We start from the raw sequence: 19283 nt of genomic DNA, 5'->3' as shown, positions 1-19283 counted from the left end.
TGAGATACAATAATTTAAAAACTACTAACGTTCTCTTTCCCTGTGTCAGAGAAGGGATATTTTTTCCTTCCTTTACTCGCTCCCCCAACCAGCCTTTCCTTCCTCATTCCCTTCCCTCCATCCCTCCCTCTACTCTCTGCTCAGTTTGTGTCCTGGGTACCCGAGCTCCATTGTGGCTGGGACACGCAAAACTCTCGGCTAGAGTCAGCTCTCCAGACTCCTCCCTCCCTTCCTCTTCTCAGCCTCCTCCTCCCACCCCAGACTTGGGCTTGGAACAGCAGCCAGAAGAACCCTGAGGCATCTTTCTTCAGAAGGGCTCAAAGTTCTAATTATCTCTGGACTATCTAATATTCAAAGATACAAGAAAGATCGAGAATAATTATTTCCAGTGATGTTAGAAACAAAGTGGAGTGAGAGATGTCCCCAGATCTCTCCACTTGAAACAACAATAAGCAGAACATCTAAAACGCAAAAAAAAAAAAACCCAAAAAACAAATACACACCCAAACTGCACAGCAGAACGAATGAGCATGGGACCTTTTTAAAAGAACTACCACGAGTCAAAACCCTAGTGTCAGGTGGTGGACTGGGAGATACAAAGAAGCTGCATATTGCAACCAGAGCTGCCCGTAGAGGAGGGAGAGAGAAGAAGGTGCAGTGAATTCTGTGAACAGCCCTGCCTGGGAGAGCTGTGAGGTTCATGTGGCTGGCGGCAGTGCCAGTCATCAGGAAAGAAACCAGAGAAGAGATGGCAGGGAAAGAAGAGTTGATTTTACTGGCTGCAGTTGCAAAACTGAGGCTCAACGACAGCCTGCATCCCCCAACCCAGAGGATCCATGCCCCCGTAGCCTCAGAGACCAAAAACCACGGAGTCCCATGGGAATGTGAGCAAATGCTACTGAAACTGTCCTAACAATAAACAAGGAATGAGACTGAGGGTAGTGAGCATTATTAAACATCTATAAGAAAAAAAAGATATTATTAAGGCTTTATATAAAGCAGAGATCTAAGAGGCTTAGATGCCACCTACTGGAAACCAAAAGAAAAATGCTTTCTTTGCAATAGGATAGAGAGACCATTACATAATATATCTTCTTTCTGGAGAAAAAAAAAAGCAGAATACACTTCCATTAATGCCAAGGTGGAGAAATAGTCCATTAAAAACCATGAACAACCAAGATGACAAGGTATCTCAGAAAGAAAGAGAAGAATCTCCAGAAAATAAGCTTATAGCTATAGAAATATGCAACTTAAATGACAGAGAATTCAGGATGGTACTTATGAAAACACTCAGTGATCCTAAAAGAATCATATAAACAATTTCATGAATTGAAAAAACAACAACAACTGGATGAGCAGAATTAGTTCTTTAGCAAGGAGATTGAACCCCTAAAAAAAACTGAATAGACCTTTTTGTAGGTAAAGAACACACTGCAAGAGTTGAAAAATGAAATAGCAGCTTGGGAAACAGAGTCAAACAAAATGAGGAAAGAATCAGTGATATCAAAGACAGAAATTGAGGAATAAATCAGAAGAAAGAAGAGAGAAAATGAAGAATAAAAAATAATGAAAGAGAACTATAAGAAGTAGCTGATACCATCAAGAGAGAAAGCATAAGAATAATGGGCATTCTTAAAGGTGAGGAAAAGGTGCAGAGACTAGAAAGCATTTTCAGACAAATAGTTGATGAGAATTTCCCAAATCTAAAGAATGAGCTGGGGTTTAGAAATCAAGAAGTCAACAGAACACCCAATTACCTCAACCCAAAAAGGGCTTCACCAAGACAAATTCTATTAAAATTATCAAAAATCAAAGACAGAATTCTCAAGGCACCCCGGGAGAAGAAGATGGTAACCTATAAAGGAAAATCCATTAGATTATCATTAGAATCCTCAGCACACGCCTTACAAGACAAAAAGAGTGGATTCAAATATTTAAATGATTAAATAAAAAGAACTACCAGCCAAGAATAATGTATCCAGCTAAGCTCTCCTTTAGATACGAAAGACAAATAAAAACCTTTTCAGACAGAAAAATCGAGAGAATTCTCTACTATGAGACCTGCACTACAGGAAATATAGAAAGGGATCAGCTTACATAAAACAAATGACAAAAAATATATATATATATACATAATTAGGATTAAGGTGACTATCACGTAAATAGAAGCAGAGGAGTGCAACCTGTACTAAGAACAGAACATAATAAGCTTAAAAAATAAGAAGAGAATTGCTATAGCAAGATAGTAATGAACGTTCAGCATACATAGGGACAAATTGAGACAACAATGACTGAAAAGAGAAGGATTCAAAGATGCAGATTCACAAAGGAGAATGGAGAGAACGCACACACAAAAGAAAATGGACGAAATATATATAACTATCCTTTATATACTTGTAATGGTAACCACATACCACAGATGTAGAACTGAAGTATATAACATAAAACAAGAAGAACAAGAATGAAAAACCCACAAAAGCCAACCAAAATAAATAGAACTAAAACACAAGGATAAGGAAGCAATGGAAACATCGAGCTACCAGAAAGCAAAAGATAAAATGGCTATAAGAAGACATCATATTTCAATAATCACCCTAAATGTAAATTGACTGAATTCATCAATGAAAAGGCACAGAGTTGCAGATTGGAGCAAAAAACAAAACCACACTATATACTGCCTCCAGGAGACACATCTAAGCACCAATAACAAATGTGGACTCAAAGTGAAAGAGTGGAAAATGATATTTCAAGCAAAAGGCATTCAGAGAAGAGCAGGAGTAGCAGTACTAATATCAGATGCACTAGCCATTTAAAATAAAAAAGGTGAAGAAAGATATTGAGGGACCCTTCATAATGATAAAGGGAATCACGCACCAAGAAGACATAACACATATTAATATCTATGCTTTCAATCAGGGAACCCCTAAATATGTAAAGCAAATGCTAACAGAACTAAAGGGAGAAACAGACCAAAGCACTATCATAGTAGAGGACCTAAATACCTCACTGTCAGATATGGACTGATAATTCAAACAGAAAATTAATAAGGAAAAAACATCCTTAAATGACACATTAGATCAACTGGATATAATTGACATTGACAGAACCTTTCATCCCCAAACAATGGCTTATACATTCTTCTCTATCACATGGAAAATTTCAAGAACTGACCACATACTGGGACATGGAGATAGCCTCAACAAATATAAGAGGTTGAAATCATACCAGTCATATTCTCTGATCATAATGCTTTTAAACTAAAGATCAAGTGTAAAATGAATGCGGGAAGCACCACAGATACATGGAGATCAAACAACATGCTACTGAAGAATGACTGGGTCAGAGAAGAAATAAAAAGAGATAAAAGATACACAGAAATGAGTGATAATGATAGAACCTCATATCAAATCTTTGAGACTTGGCAAAAGCGGGTGAAGGAGAAAGTTTCATATTATTACAGATCTACCTCCAAAAACAAGAATGAAGTCAATTAAACAAAGTAATGTTTCATCTTAAAAAACTAGAAAAGAAAGAACTAATGAAGTCTAAAATCAACAAAAGAAAGAAATAATAAAAAAATACAACATAAATAAGTGAAATTGAAAACAAGCAAGCAAAAAAAGAAAAAAACAATGTAAAAAATGCAACAAAGAGCTGGTTTTAGAGAAGGTTAGTAAAAAAAAGAGTCCCAACTAGACTCACTAAAGAAAAAAGAGAAAGGACACAAATAAACAAAATCAGGGATGAAAGAGGGGAAATTATGACAGACACTTCAGAAATACAAAGGATCATACAAAAATACTATGAAATAATATATTACACCATATTTAATAACCTAGAAGAAAGGGACCAGTACTTAGAAAAATACAGTCTTTCTATACTGAGTCAAGATGATCTGGAAAATCTAAATAGACAGATCAGCAGTATAGAAATTGAAACAATCATCAAAAACGTACCAAAAAGTAAAGTGCAGGACCAGTTTGCCTCACCAGTAAATTCTACCAAACATTCAAAAGAGATTTAATACCTATTCTCCTCAAACATTTCCAAAAAAATTGAAGAGGAGGCAATACTTCCCAACTCGCTTTATGAGGCCAATATTACTCTGATACCAAAACCTTATAAAGATAACACACAAAAAGAAAATTACACACCAATATCTCTCATGAATACAGATGCAAAAATCCAAATAAGATACTAGTGAACCAAATATAGCAACATATACAAAAGATTATACACCATGATCAAACGGGCTTTATCCCACAGGCAGAGGGAACGTTTCAACATACGTAAATTGATTAATGTGCTGCACCACTAAACAAATTTAAAAAATAAGAGTCATATGATCATATCAATAGATGCAGAAAAAGCCTTTGACAAGATACAACATCCATTTATGATTAAAACACTTAATAAAATTGGTAAAGAAGGAAAGTACCTTAATATAAGAAAGGTCATGTATGACAAGCCCTCAGCCAGCATTATACTTAATGGTGAAAAACTAAAAACCTTCCCTGTAAGATCAGGAACAAGGCAAGGCTGTGCACTATCACCACTGTTATTCAGTATAATATTGGAGGTCCTAGAAAGTATAATCAGACAAGAAAAAGATATAAAATGCATCCAAATAGGAAATAAAGAAGTTGAACTGTCACTATTTGCAGATAACATGATTCTCTATATAGAGAACCATAAGGACTCCACAAGAACACTATTAGAAACAATAAGCACAGTTAAAAAATTCATAGCGTTCTAATAATGAAGTGCCAGAAAAAGAAGTGGAAAAAATAATTCCCTTTGCAATTGCAGCAAAAAGAATAATACCTCAGAATAAATTTAAAGAAACATGTGAAGGACCTATATAATGAAAACTGTAAGACCCTATTAAAAGATATTGAAGAAGATATAAAGAAATGGAAAGATATTCTGTGTTCTTTGATTGGAAGAACCAACATAGTTAAAATGACTGTATTACCTAAAGCATTATACAAATTTAATGCAATCCCATCAAAATCTCATTGGCATATTTTGAAGAATCTAAGCAAAAATTTATCACATTTCTATTGAAGTACAAAAGACCTTGAATTGACAAAGCCATTCAGAGAAAAAAGAATGAAGCTGGAGGCATCACTGTCAAACTTCAAATTATACTACAAAGCCCCAGTAATCCAAATGGCATGGTATTGGCAGGTAAACAGACACATGGACCATTGAAACAGAATCAAGAGTTCAGGAGTAAACCCATATTTATGTAGACAAATAATTTTTAAAAAAGAAGCCAAAAACATATAGTGGAGAAAGGAAAGCCTCTTCAATAAATGGTGCTGAGAAAATTGGAAAGCTGCCTGCAAAAGAATGACACTAGACTGCTGTTTATCGCCACACACCAAAATTAACCAAAATGGATTCAGGAGATGTATATATGACCTGAAACAATAACACACATAGAAGAAAACATAGGAACTAAGCTCAAGGACCTTGGACTCAAGGAGGATTTTATGAATTTGACCTCAAAGGCAAGGGATGTAAAAGCAAAAAGAAATGAATGGAACTATGTCAAATGAAAAAGGTTCTACACAGCAAAGAAACAATCAACAAAGTAAAGAGACAACCATCAGAATGGGAAAATATATTTGCAAGCAATGCCTTCTATACGGGTCTAATTTCCAAAATATACAAATAACTCATACAACTCAATAAAAACAAAAAACAAATGATCCAATCAAAAAATGGGCAGAGGACCTGAACAGACACTTCTCCCTAGAGAACATACAAATGGCCAACAGATATATGAAAAGATATTCATCATCCCTAGCTATTAGTGAAATACAAATCAAAACCACAGTGAGTTACCATCTCAGACCTTGTAAAATATCTATAATCAATAGGACAAGTAATAACAAATGTTGGAGAAAATACAGAGAAAAGAGAACTCTTATATGCTACTGGTTGGACTGCAAATTGGAACACCAACTGTGGAAAATAGTATGGAGATTCCTCAAAAAACTCCAAATTGATCTATCACATGATCCAAAATTTCCTCTACTGGGTATTTACCGCAAAGTCTTGAAAACTCATATCCAAAAAGATATTTGCACAGTGATGTTCATAGCAACATTATTCACAGTGGCCAGGACATGGAAGTAACTGAAGTGTCTTACAATAGATGATCGGATAAAGAAACCATGGTACATATATGCAATGGAATATTCCTCAGTCATAAGAAGGGATGAAATACTGACATTTACGACAACATGGATGGACCTTTAGATAATCATACTAAGCTAAATAAGCCAGAAAAAAAAGTTGAAAATCATATGATATCGCTTATATATGTAGGATATAAACCTAAAAGCAACAAATGAACAGGACAAACAGAGACTCATAGATGTGGACAATAGACTAGTGATTATCAGAGGGTAGAAGGAGGGGGGAGGGGGAAGGCAGACAGGGTATAAGGGGTCAAATATTTGGTGACAGAATGAAATCTAACTATTAGAGATGAACATAATATATATATATATATATATATATATATATATATATAATATAGACCTAAATGCAAAAAAGACAATAGGACAAACAGAGACTCGGAGATACACACACACACACACACACACACATGTATATGACTTACAGTTAAAATATACAGATTAAACTTATTGGATTTCATTAACCAATGTCTACATAAAAATAAATTATTAGAAAAACTATATCATAATAAAACAACTACTCTACTAAGACCTGTGATTACTTTGTGATGACCTTAAAGCTAAACCATCAGCATGAGTTCTCATTTTCTTTGGTTATCTACTAGTGCAAATACTCATTTCTTCCTGTTTTCTTTGTATGTGGTTTTGGTTTTGGTTTTCACCTGACAATATTCCAGAGCAGCTGGCACTTTGACATTAGACACTGCAATAAACTTTGCTCAAACCTTGGATAAAAGGTAAGATTCATGATAATGGTGGCAATGATTTCTAGCTGTCATTTTAGGGTCGTTTTCGTACTTCACAACCACTAACACGACTTACTATACTTTTTCTCAGTTAAACAATGAACACATTAGAATATAAAAGGGGTCTATTGCTTGATTCATTAATTAGTAATTTCACATTAAATCTATTAATAAACAACTTCTTAACTTCTTATGTTTCACTGAGATCTCATATAAGGCATTTCAAATGCTTTGCAAAGATTAGAGCGCTAGAGAAATGCCAGCTATTATTAGATGGTACCCACTTAAAAACTACTTGCTCTACTTTTTTATTTGCCTATCTCATAGTTTTCATTAAGTTTATTTATCTATTTATTTTTGAAGTTTATTGGGGTAACTGGTTAATAAAATTATATAAATTTCAAGTATAAAATATTATTTGACATCTATATATTCTATTGTGTGATTACCACCCAAATCCAGTTTCCTTCAGGTACCATATATTTGATCTCATTTACCCACTTCACACTCCCCCTAGCCCCCTAGATTTGACCTCCTTTTCCCTGTTTACCTCTTCCCTCCTCCTCCAACCCCTACCGTCTGGTAACCTCTAGTACATTGTCTATGCCCCTACGTCTCTGTTTGTCCTGTTCTTTTTTTGCTTTTAGGTTTATATCCCACATATATAAGTGATATCATGTGATTTTCAACTTTTCTGTCTGACTTATTTCATTTAGCACAATTACCTCAAGGTCCATAAAGTTTGTCGCAAATGGCAGTATTTCATCTCTACTCATGGCTGAGTAAGATTCCATTGTATATACGTACCGCCACTTCTTAAGCCAATCATCTATCAGTTGCTTCCATGTCCTGGCCACTGTGAATAATACTGCTATGAACATGGGCATGAAAATATCTTTACGGATATGAGTTTTCAAGTCTTCGGGGTAAATATCCAGTAGAGGGATTGCTGGATCATATGGTAGATTAATTCTTAGTTTTTTGAGGAACCTCCGTACTGTTTTCCATAGTGGCTGTACCAATATGCAGTCCTACCAGCACTGTATGAGGGTTCCTTTTCTTCAGCATCCTCTACAACATTTGTTATTATTGTCCTGTTGATTATAGTTATTCTAACAGGTGTGAGATGGTATCCTGTTGTGGTTTGGATTAGCATTTCCGTAATAGCTAGTAATGTCGAGTATCTTTTCATATATTTCTTGGCCATTTGAATGTCCTCTAGCGAGAAGTGTCTGTTCAAATACTCAGCCCATTTTTCGATTGATCATTTTTTTTGTCGGTATTGAGTCATATGAGTTCTTTGTATATTTTGGATATTAGGCCTTTATCAAAAAAGTTGCTGCAAATATATTTTCTTATTTGGATGGTTGTCTCTTTACTTGTTAACAGTTTCTTTCGCTGAGGAGAAATTTTTTAGTTTGATGTAGTCCCATTCATTTATTTTAGCTTTTACTTTAGGTCAAATTCATAAACTCCTCTTTAAGTCCAAGATCTTTAATTTTCGTTCCTATGTTTTCTTCTATGTGTTTCATTGTTTCAGATCCTTAATCCATGTTGAGTTACTTTTGGTGTGGGGTGAGAGAAAAAAGTCTAGTTTCATTCTTTTACAGGTGGGTTTCCAATTTCTCCAGCACCATTTATTGAAGAGACCTTCCTTTCTCCACTGTCCTTTTTTGGCCTTTTTTGTCGCAAATTATTTGCTAGTATAAATATGGGTTTTCTTCTGGACTCTCGATTCTGTTTCACTGGTCTGTATGTCTGTTTTGCTGCCAATACTAAGTACAATTTGAAGTAAAGCAGAATGATGCCCCCAGCTTCATTCTTTATTCTCAGGATGGCTTTGGCAATTCGGGGTCTTTTATGCTTTCACACAAATCTGATGATTTTTTGTTCTATTTCTTTCATAAATGCCTATGGGATTTTGATGGGGATTGCATTTAATTTGTATAACTCTTTAGGTAATATGATCATTTTAACTATGTTGATTCTTCCAATCCAAGAGTATGGAATATCTTTCCATTTCTTTGTATCATCTTTGATTTCTTTTAATAGGGCCTTGTAGTTTTCATTATATAGGTCCTTCACATGTTTTGTTAAATTTATTCCTAGGTATTTTATTCATTTTGTTGCAATTGCAAAAGGAATTATTTTTTTCACTTCTTTTTCTGACACTTCATTGTTAGAGTATAGGAACACTATGGATTTTTGAACATTGGTTTTGTATTCAGAGACTTTACTGTATTTACTTATTGTTTCTAGTAGTGTTCTTGTGGAATCTTCAGGGTTTCTATATAGAGAATCATATCAACTGCAAATAGTGACAGTTTGACTTATTCATTTCCTACTTGGAAGCCTTTTATATCTTTCTCTTGCCTGATTGCCCTCGCTAGGACCTCCAATGTTATACTGAATAACAGTGGCAATAGTGCATACAGCCTTGCCTCATTCCTGATCTTAAAGGGAATGTTTTGAGTTTTCCACCATCAAGTATAATGTTGGCTGAGGGTTTGTCATAGATGGCCTTTATTATGTTAAGGTACTTTCCTTCTATAATGATTTTTTTGTGTTTTGATCATAAATGGATTCTGTGTCTCGTTGAGGCTATTTTTTTGCATCTATTGTTATAATCATGTGGTTCTTATTTTTAATCACGTTAATTGATTTGCATATGTTGATCCATGCCTTTGCCTCTGGAATAAAGGCTGCTGGATCGTGGTGTACAATCTTTTTAATATGTTGCTGTATTTAATTTACTTGTATTTTATTTAGGATTTTTGCATCTGTGTTCATGAGAGATATTGGTCTATAGGTTTTTTTGTGTGTCTTATCTTTACCAGGTCCAGTATCAGAGTAATATTGGCCTCATAAAATGAATTGGGAAGTATTGCCTCCTCTTCCATTTTTTGGAAGAGTTTGAAGAGTAGATGTTAAATTTATTTGAATATTTGGTAGAAATTACTGGTGAAGTCATCTGGTCCCGGACTTTTACTTTTCGATGGGTTTTTAATGATTGTTTCAATTTCCATACTGCTGATCTATTTAGATTTTTCCAGTTCTTGATTCAGTCTAGGAAGGTTATATTTTTCTAAGTACTAATCCATTTTTTCTTAGTTATTAAATATGGTTAGTATTCTTTTTCATAGTATTCTTGTCTGATCCTTTGTATTTCTGTGGTGTCTATTATAACTTCACCTCTTTCTTCTCAGATTTTGTTTATTTGGGCCCTTTTCCTTTTTTCTTTAGTGAGTCTAGCCAAGGATTTGTCAATTTTATTAAAGTTCTCAAAGAACCAGTTTTTTGTTGCATTTATTTTTTTATTGTTTTTCTATTTTCAATTTTGTTTATTTCTTCTCTAATTTTGATTATTTCTTTCCTTCTGCTGACTTTAGGTTTCATTACTTCTTCTTTTTCTAGTTTTTTAAGATGAAGCGTTAGGTTGTTTATTTGGGCTCATTCTTGTTTTTGGAGATAGGCCTATAATGATATGAACTTTCCTTTTATGACCAGTTTTGCCATGTCCCAAAAGTTTTGATATGTTGTACTATCATTATCATTTGTTTCTATGTATTTCTTGATCACTCTTTTTATTTTTCTCTGAACCAGTTATTCTTCAGTAGCATGTTGTCTAATCTCCATTTACTTGGGGTTCTTCCTACTTTCTTTTTGCAGTTGATCTCTATTTTCAAAGCATTATAATCAGAGAATATGGTTGGTATAATTTCAACCCTCTGATATTTGTTGAGGCTATCTCCTTGTTCCAGTATGTGGTCGATTCTTGAGAATATTCCATGTGCACTAGATAAGAATAAGTATAAGCAGTATAAGAGTCTGTTTTGGAGTGGAAGTTTCTGTAAATGTCAATTATGTCCAGTAGGTCTAATGTGTCATTTAAGGATGATTTTTCCTTATTGATTTTCTGTTTGAATGATCCGTTCATATCCGACAGTAGAGTATTTTGGCGCTGTACAACGATAGTGTTTTCATTTGTTTCTCCCTTTAGTTCCGTTAGTAATTGCTCTACATATTTCAGGGCTCCCTGATTGGGAGCATAGATATTAATCAGTGTTATGTATTCTTGGTGCATTATTCCCTTTATCATTATAAACTTTCTCTCAGTTTCTTTCTTTACCTTTTCTATTTTGAAGTCTATTTTATCTTATATTAGTAGCACTACTCCCACTTTTCATTGCATACCATTTGCTCGAAATATCATTTTCTACTCTTTCACTTTGAGTCTATATTTATCTCTGGAGCTGAGATGGTATCCTGGAGGCAGCATATGGTTGGGTTTTGTTTTTTGATCCAATTTACAACTCTGTGCCTTTTTATTGTTGAGTTCAGACCATTTACATTTAAGGTTATTATTGAAATATGAGGGCTTCTTACAGCCACTTTATCTTTTGCTTTCTGGTAGCTCGATGTTTCCATTGCTTCTTTATCCTTGTGTTTCAGTTCTCTTTATTTTGTTTGGCATTGTGGGTTTTGCCTCTAGTTATCTTTGTTTTATGTTATATACTTCAGTTCTGAATCTTTGGTGTGTGGTTATTATTACAAATATGTAAAGAATAATTATATATATACAATCATCCATTTTCTTATGCATGTTGTCTATCTCCTTTCTCCTTTGCAAATGTGGATCTTTGAATCCTCCCCTTTTCCATCATTGTTTATTCAATTTGTCTCTATTTATATTGAACACTCATTATTATCTTGCTATAGCAATTCTCTTCTTATTATTTAAACTTATAATGCCCTATGCTTAGTAAGGATTGCACTCTTCTGCTTCTATTTGCCTGATATTCACTTTACTCCTAATTATCTATTTTTTACTGTTGTTATTTTATTTTAGGTGGGGTGACCCCATTTTGTATTTCTTGTGGTGTAGGCCTCATAGTGGAGAATTATCTCAATTTTTATATGTCTGGAAAGGTCTTTATTTCTCCTTCATATCTAAAAGAGAGCTAATCTGGATATATTATTTTAGGCTGGTAGTTCCTTTCACTTAATAGTTTAAATATTTGATTCCATTTCTTCCTGGCTTGTAAGGTTTGTGCTGAGGAGTTTGATGATAATATAATGGGTTTTCCTTTATAAGTTACTGTCTTCTTTTCCCTGAGAATTCGGTTTTTGTTGTTGAGTTTTAATACAATGTGTCTTAGTGAAGGTTTTTTTTTTTTGGTAGAGATAGTTGTATGTTCCGTTGACTTCTTGAATTCCAAGCTCCAGCTGATTCCTTAGATTTGGGAAATTCTTGTCACTATTTGTCTGAAAATGCTTTCTAGTCCCTGCTCCTTTTCCTCGCCTTCAGTAATGCTCATTATTCTTATGTTTTCTCTCCTTATCGTATCAGCTAGTTCTTGTATTTCTCTTTCATCATTTTTCAGTCTTTAGTTTCTCTCTTCTTCCTTCTGATTTATTTCTAGATTTCTGTCTTTGATAGCACTGATCCTTTCCTCCATTTGGTCAACTTTATTTCCCAAGCTTGCTATTTCATTTTTCAACTTTTACAGTGTTTCCCTGCCCCCCACCAGAAGATCTATTCTGTTCTTTTTGAGGGTTTCAGTCTCCTTGCTCTGTTCATCTAGGTGTTTTTTCTATTTCTGAAATTATTGATTTGACTTGTTTTGGAACTCATTGAGTTTTTTTCATAAATATCATCCTGCATTCTTCGTCATTTAATTTGCATATTTCTATGTCTGTAAGCTTATTTTCTGGAGATTTTTCTCTTTCTTTCTGAGATGACTTTTCACCTTGGTTGTTCATGGTGTTTAATGGACTATTTCTCCGCCTTGGCATAAATGGAAGTGTATTCTGCTGTTTTTCCAGAAAAAAAAGATTTATTATATAAATGTCTCTCTTTAGCCTGCCTCAAAGAAGGTGCTTTTCTTTTGGTTTCCAGTAGGTTGCTTCTAAGCCTCTTGGATCCCTGCTTTCTATAAAGCCTAAATAATGTTTTTTTTGTTGTTGTTGTTGTCGTTATTACTTTCTTGTAGAATTTTAATCACATTCTCTACTCTTAGTTTCTGTTCCTGTCAGTGTTAGCATACAGTTTGGGCAGTGTTTGCTCTTATTACCCTGGCGCTCAGCGGTGATAAATCTTGGAGGATATGGGGAGAGACTCCCTCTTGTTTGGGAATTGGGAGCTGTGGCTCAGCCTCAGTTTTGTAATTGCGGCCAGTAAAAATCAGCTGTTATTTCTTTGTGGCCCTGTCCCGCTTCTCTGCTTTCTGCCCTGATGACTGGGCTCTGCTTCTGGCTGCGTAGAAGTCCTGGCAATTTCAGGCAGGATTGTTCAGGGAAGTTATTGCACCTTCACCCCTCGCCCTCCTCCTGTAGGGAAGGAACTCTGGTGGCTGCGAGAGGCAATTTCTTTCTTTCTCCCAGTCCACTGTCTGACATCTGGGGTTCTAACCTGTGGTAGTTCTTATGTGCAGATCTCACGCTCAGATGTGCTGGTGTGAAATTTGGGTGGTTTTTGTTCAGTTTTAGATGTTCACCTTATTATTATTTCAATGGGAGAGATCTGAGGACATCTCTCACTCCACCACATTTCCCAGAATCCTCCCTCATAGTTTTAATATTACATGGATATGACTTTTCATTTGCTAGGGAAAACACTTAGGTTATGTGTGTGAATATGTAACTTTACACAAACTTCATTTCTTTAATGTAGGTTTTTTTTTTCCTCTGGTTCATGCTAGGTTCGCCCAGATAATGGAATTGTGGCTCACTTGCTTTTTTTTAAACCTTTATCCTTCCATCTCTATATGTCTACTCCTTTAATCATTAAGCCTTAGGATACAAGATTTATGGAACCTCAGGTCTATAGTCATGAGGATAATAAGTTTCATTTAGACTTTAGGCTAAGATTAACATCTTGGCTACAGATGGCTTTCAGCCCCAGGCCCATAGGGCAGAATATACACCCACTGGCTATAGAACCAGGCCATGGAACCAGACCAGCTGGTGCTATAGCTGATTTTAGAATCAGACACAACGATCAATTACCTCATCTCCTTCTAATTATCCACTCAGTAGCACCCACAACACCAACTCCCTTAGTTTCCATGACCACTGATTTTTCCCTATATAATATGTAGTCCTGAGACACCCAGGGAGCCAGGCTGCAGAGAGCAAAATCTCGCCTGTGTCTCCAGGCTTAAATCTCTCTAAATAAACCTTACTTTCTTTGCTACAAAAGCTGCACCTATCTTTTCTTTGACTTAGACATGCACAGGTAGGTAGATCCCTTTTCGTCCTGATAACAAATACTTTCTAAAACACTGTTCTTATGACCTTAGTTATGTTTAAAAATTTCATTAAGAAAATTAGAGTTGTTATTTCCTGATTATATACTAATAAACAATATTTTTTTAAATTTTTGTACTTTCTAAAAATTTTTAAAATAAATATTATGTATATAAAGATAAAGTAAAATACATATAAAATGTAGTAAAATTATTCAGTGTTTGGAAATGAAAACCATTACATAAACCATACTTGCTTTAAATCTGATTACCACTAAGTATCAGCAATGTATGTATGACTTTAAACCTACAATCTCTATTTTGTGTTAGTATTTTACTTAATATTTGTTTTCATCTGAGATTATTATTATTATTAAACAAATCTTTAACTATAAATTAGTAAAAATTTTTATTCCCTGGCTGATAATGCTTCATAATCACTACAATATTATAGAACACATAGTAAATGACATTTCCTTATAATTTGATAACTGGAGAAATTGAAAACCTAAAGAAGGTAAGAAAAGATGTAACCAAGCTGTTAGCTTAAAGTTGTGTGTGTGTGTGTTTTGTATATTCAACCCATTAAAATATTAGATAGAGTAGGATTGTCCAGAAAACACATCAAAGAAGCCATTCATTGTTTCAAGCCTATGGTCATACACTCAACACATGTGCTGAATGCTTTTCATGTGTTAGGAATTGTTCATGCTACAGGGTGTCAAGTGGCGAACACAATAGACATTATACCTTTTCTTGAATGGTTCAGAGTCTAGACAGAAAGACAAATAAATAAAATCACAATGATAAGGAATATGATATGTGGTATGTATTTTGTAAAGGGGAGACAGTATAGTATTGGAGGTAAGTGTTCTCACTCTGAAGTCTGGCCGTCTGGTTGGATTCCCATCCCTGGTTTTACCAAGTATATAACCTAAGCAAAATGCTTAATGTCATTCAGTCTTAATATTCTCATATATGTAATGATAATAATAATACCCATCTTATTGTGATGTTTTGAAAATTATGTGAGATAATCCACTTAAAGCACTGGATACAAAGTGATCAGTATATGTTAAAGTATATATTTGATATTAATGAATCCACAGGTTGCTGGGGGGGGGACAGTAAGGAAAGCATAAGGATGTAGGGGTGAAAGCAGGTAGTTATAGGATTAGAACTACCTTCTGAAATTGACAGCATTTACAAAAGTATACATGCATTTTGAGAACTTAAAAATTGTTTAGTATGGTGGGCCAAGAGCATGTCTATACAGCCATATATGTTAATGATATTGAAAAAAAATTAGTGGTTAATGTTGGACATATATTTTCAAAGATATGTCCAAAATCCCATAGATGAGCATCTTGGTAGACTTCCCATTGACTATATCCAGCAGATAGTTGATTATAGGTCTGGAGTACAGTGGAAAGATATAGGCTGAAGATTTGGGGTTCATTATCATATAAATGATAGATGAAGTCATAAATGTGAATAGGAAAGCCATTCGAGGAGGATCACCTCTGGAATTACGTGATTACTATTATGCAAACATTACTCTGATAACAGTGTGGAGGATAGATTTAAGATGGGTGGCGGGAGTGTTTCTCTGAGACTGATAGCAGAAAAAAAATAGAAGTTAGGAATGTGATTTTCATTTAGAAGGCATACTAACATGATTTATATCAATAATAATATATTATGACCTGAAGAATAAAGTAGTGAAGAAAATTTTGTATATAATCATGCAAAATATGTATTAAAATGTTAGTGACATTTGCTTCAAACTATTACCTTAGGAAATCATACACTGCTATAACAAGAAAAAAATTTTAAGTATATATTATCATTATGTTTTTTCTTTTCCTTGTACTGACGTCCCTCTTATTTTAGAACAGTTATACATGTGTCTGGTAAGATTTTGAATAATTATAGCAGAAATACAAAGATGTAATGAATTAGTATGGTTTTTAATATTCAGGATAGATCGTATTGAGCCCCTAATGTGAGAAATTTTAGGACTAAGTTGAAGAAGTAATTTTCTACATGAAAGCCAGACTTTGTTGTTAGGGAGGATTTTCTTTCCCTTCATATCTTTTTCAGTTTGTTTGTTTTTGTTTTTGTTTTTGTTTTTTTATTGGGGTGACATTGATTAACATAATCCAATAAGTTTCAAGTGTACAATTCAACAATAAGTCATGTATATATATATATATATATATATATATATATTGTATTGTGTATCCACCACCTATAGATTTCTTTTCATTACCATATATTTGATCCCTTTTACCTTTATCTATCCCTTTATCTCTTTGATTCAGATATTTATATGGGAGATTTTGTTTTGAAATAGAGTTGAGCAGATGACTTTGAGATTGGGGTAAGGATTTGAGGGGGGATTGAAGATATCGACAGAAGAAAATATTTTAACTGCAGACTGAACTCAGTGTAGAAATGTCTCAATTTTAAGGTGCTATTTTTATAAATTTATTTATTTATTTATTTAAATTAGTTTCAAGTATACAGTACATTGGTTAGACATCTGTATAGTTCATTAAAAAAATCCCTCCAATTGCTTCCTCCCTCCCCTGGCCCTCCACTTAGCCAACATATTAATGCTAACTGCATTCCCTATGCTGTGCTCTCCGTTCCTGTGACTATCTATTAACTTCTAATTTGTATGAAAGTGCTGTTTTTATGAGACATGGTAAAACTTTCTGTTTCGGCTGATGTTTTCAAAAAGAGACAATGAAACTTGATACATTGGAGGCCGGGTACATAAAAAAGGGACATAGACTTGCGAAGATTCTCTTTATCAAGGAAGAAATGATTTGTCCTATAATCTTTGATCAACAGACAGTGGATAACTTAAAAAATTTTATCTCTACCATATTTGAACAAATATGGACTTCATTTTATATGGGCCAGGCCTGACAAGTTCTGTGGAGAAGCCTAGTAAATTGCCAAGATATCAAGATGGTATGTGAAGTGGAATATTACCTAGTAGTTTAGCAAATGAAAGTATTACTCCCCAGTTTTCAACTGTCTTTTAGTCTGGGTGTTCTGATCTGTTTCAGTGACATATATAAGAGGATGTATAGCTTGGCAACAGCTCTGATATTCACAAGTTCATGCATATTAAGCATATCGTGATTTGCGTAAGTAGACTATTTTGTGAGAGTCTGAGGAGGGCACACAGCAATCCACTAAAATCTCATATTAGATATTTCATTTTTTTACAGACTCTTCTTGGTTAAGCTGCCTATGGGATTCTGTACTTCTTAAATTCCTTACATATTGGGAAGCTTATTGCTCCTGTCTTTCTTGGATTAAATATACCCATATCATCTTCAAATACTTTATTCTTTGATTATACCATAAACATCTTTGTAGGAGCTCATTCAGGTGTTCAAACAAAAAGGACCTCATATTTATCTGGACTCACTCACCTTTAAAGAACATTTAAGGGATCAATTTTTTACTTCAGCAATCATTTTGAGGATTCACCCTTAACAGCTTTTCAACGTATTTCTTCCTAACACTGAATTTTGACATTACACGTTAAATGAATAAAAGGTTGTGTTTTAGTTATATTATTCAAATGCTTCTATACTATTAAATATATTTGTTCAAAAATGGATTTGGACTTTTCTAGTCTGTGTGGTTTGTAAGTAGAGTGATCACTGCGCCCCTGCCTTCACCATCACCACCAGCATATGGGCCTTCATTGATTTCAGTGAGGAAGATAAGGCTGCTGAGCTTTGAGCTTATCTAAAATCTAAAGGAGCTGAAATTTCAGAAGAGAACTCAGAAGGTGGACTTCATGTAAATTTAGCACAAATTATTGAAGCTTGCAATGAATGTTTGAAGGAAGATGATAAAGATGTAAAAAGTGCGATGAACAGTATGGTATTCCTTCTACTAATCTTGGAACCGGATAATCAAGAAACTCTGATTGAAACCCTCTGTAAAAAGCTGGTCAAATTTTGGAAAGGTGAATATCAATCTCTGAGACTGCATTTGCTAAGAAACCTTTTCTATGGGCTGGATAAGAATACTATGGTAAGATATACAGTGTATTGCAGCCTCATTAAAGTGGCAACATCTCGTGGGGCCATACAGTATACTCCAATTGATCTAGATCGAGTTAGAAAATCTATTTCTGACTGGAACATTACCACTGAAAAAAAACCCACACTTTTTAAGACTACTTTACGAGGCACATGTGGATTGTAAGAAAGGCGATGCCGCTTCATAAGTCATGATCAAATTGCTTGGAAGTTATATGGACGACAATGCTTCCCATGCTCGCATTGATGTCCACAGGTATACTGTACCAGCATTGAAAGATCCAAGTGCATTTCTTTTCTTTTCTACCATCTTCTTGCTCCAAAACCAGTAAAGTTTTTGGAAGATGAGCTCATTTGTGATCTTTTAACCATTTTTGTGAGTGCTATATTGGCATCATATGTCTATTTTTATCCAAATAATAAAGACTTTATTATTAGATTCACTTGGACTATTATATGAACAGAACATAGAAAAAATAAGACTACTTACTTTTATGGAAATGGCAGTGGAAAATAAATTTCTTTTGATATGATGCAACAAGAACTTCAGATTGGAGCTGCTAATATTAAAGTTTGTTGTCCAGTGAAACGAAAATGGTCTACTGTAAAATTAATCAGATCTAGAGAAAAGTAGTTGTCAGTCATAGTGCACACTGGACATTTGGAAAACAGCAATGGCAAAATCTGTATGACACACTTAATGCTTGGAAACAAAACTCGAACAAAGTGAAAAACAGACTTTTGAGCCTTTCTGATACCTGAATTTTTATGCTACAAATTTTGTTGTTTTGGGGAAAAATATCTAATAGTAAAACATTATAAGCTGAAATGACTACAGACTGAACATTTATAGTCTCAAATTCAAAAGAAATTTAAAGAAATCATAATCTTCAGAGGATACAAAGCAAAAAAGTGTCACTGTGTGTATCTAGTATAATATGTAAGTTGTGTTCTATAAGGAAGGGGTTTGAAGGTGCAATGAGAGCTTTGATGAAAGGTTATATG

General features: G+C 34.3%; 1 pseudogene; it reads left to right on the top strand.

Annotated features, from left to right (window-relative positions):
• Positions 1-700: 700 nt before the first annotated feature.
• Positions 701-19040, top strand: LOC118607744 (annotated as a pseudogene).
• The last annotated feature ends 243 nt before the right edge of the window (positions 19041-19283 follow it).

This window comes from Rousettus aegyptiacus, unplaced genomic scaffold (assembly GCF_014176215.1).
Source record: "Rousettus aegyptiacus isolate mRouAeg1 unplaced genomic scaffold, mRouAeg1.p scaffold_m13_p_9, whole genome shotgun sequence".
In the NCBI taxonomy this organism is placed as follows: domain Eukaryota; kingdom Metazoa; phylum Chordata; class Mammalia; order Chiroptera; family Pteropodidae; genus Rousettus; species Rousettus aegyptiacus.
This window is presented reverse-complemented; position numbering and strand designations above follow the sequence as displayed.